Source organism: Dendrobium catenatum, unplaced genomic scaffold, assembly GCF_001605985.2.
Source record: "Dendrobium catenatum unplaced genomic scaffold, ASM160598v2 fragScaff_scaffold_743, whole genome shotgun sequence".
Taxonomy (NCBI): Eukaryota; Viridiplantae; Streptophyta; class Magnoliopsida; order Asparagales; family Orchidaceae; genus Dendrobium; species Dendrobium catenatum.
Window position 1 is genome coordinate 1,237,112 of NW_021319205.1, and position 2,045 is coordinate 1,239,156.

Consider the following 2,045-nt stretch of genomic DNA (forward strand, 5'->3'; position numbering starts at 1 on the left):
GGATTATACAACTTCTTGAAATACCCACAAATAGCATTAGCAATCTCCGGAGGGGAAGAGAAATTACCCTCAGCCGTAGTGATCTCATTAATTCTAGAAGAATTAATCCTAGTATTAATTCGAGCATATAAGAAATCCAAATCATCTTCACCGTTTTGAAGTCATTTAGCTTTAGCTCTTTGAATAATTCAAGATCTCCAAGCAGCATGAAGTTGAGAAATGTCAGAATTAATCCCTTTAAGGGAAGCATTGAGAACCGGATCCTAAGGGTTACTTTGAAAAAATTCCAAACAATCTTTCTGTTTTTGGTTAAGAGCAAGAAGCCTAGCCTTAATGAAGTGGTCATTTGACCAATTTTTACTTTTGATACGAGCTTTCAAAGCTCTAAGTTTGCCATATAGATTAGCAATAGGACTCCCTTCATGGTGTAAGGTAAAAGATGACAGTAGTACATCCCAATAATCTGTCATCTTCATCCAGTAGTTTTTAAATTGAAATCTTCTAGCCATATTAGTAGAATGTCCCCCCATAAGAAGTAAAGGGAAGTGATTTGAGCAACCAGGAGGAACAACCTTGTAATAAGAAAGAGGAAAAGTATCAATCCATTTTTGATTTACTAACATCCTGTCAAGCTTTATATGGATGGGATCATCAGCACGGCCATTGAAACAAGTATATTTTTAAGATCGGTCGAACTAAGCTCAATAGTGCCAGAGGTAAAAACCAACCCATTCAGTTCCCCTAATCTGCTAAAATGCATAGGAGCGCCACCCGATTTTTTTTTTTTTTTTTTTTTTTTTTTGAATCTATAAAATAATTAAAGTCTCCCATAATGACCCAAGGTAAGGAAATAGAGTCAGCCAAAGCATTGAGCTGCTCCCATAATAGAGCCCTCTCAACCTGATTATTAGCAGCATAAACCACAGAAAGAAGGATAGGAGGAGAAGCACCAAAAGTAAGAGTACCATGAATCAGCTGAGAGTTAGAAAGACTAGGTGAGAAGGAGGTAGTATATGAATTCCATTGCAAGATTCTCCCGCACGAAGAAGAGCTGAAATTATTACAACTTTCTTCACTTGGAAAAACTTTGTGATTGTTGACGAACCAAGGATCAAAAAGAGAGTGAGAAGAATTTTTTTCTTCCAAGATACAAAGCATGTCAAGTCAGTTAGAGGAAATCATATTTTTTGAGGCTAGAACGTTTTCCGGTTTATTGAAACCACAAATGTTCCAGCAACCAATAGATGGAAGGGTCATTTGGATTTAGAGGTAGATTGTGCTTTCTTAGCACCTTTTACTCTTGTAGCTTTAGCATGTTGGGCTTTTTGAGATTGACCCATACCCGGGTTATCATCAGGTTTTGTTCGATCAACAGCTTGGGAACCGGATTCAAGCTGATCATCTATCTGCAAAATGGAGAATTTGTTTGGAGATGCTGTGACATGAACATTTTGTCGACTCCTTTCAAATGAAGAAAGAAGGGCACTTTGTGAAGAAGAACCTTCACTAATGGCAGTGGTAGTACCTGGTTTAGTGTTAGGAGATTGATCGGATGAGGAGATTTCATCCACTAAAGAGTTTAGATTTGGGATAGCTTCATCCAAGAGAGCAGTATAGGAAGGATTCACAATGGGAGGAGGATTGAGCAGATTATTTTGTGTGGATTATTCAGTCGGAGGAACATCCTGCAGCAAGGGGACTTGTACAGGAATTAGATTTAATGAAGAAGAAGTGGTGTTGGTGATTGCCGGTGTTGGTGTCGAAAGAATGGGAAGGGACTTAATGGGTGTACTATTATTAGCAAGAATAACAATAGAAGGAAGTAAAGCTGGAGGTTTCGGTGGTATATGGGTGGAGATAGGAGGAGCAGGGCCTTTCGAAATTAGCTTAGAGGGATGCGCACGACTAGCGCTTCTCCCTCTATTAAGCGTTAGAGCTTCAGCTTTCAGCTGAGGATTCTTATGACACAGACTGGAGGGGTGCACGAGGGAGCCATAGCTGGAGCAAGGGGAGGGCTTCCAGTCATAAATAACCTTAAGAGACAT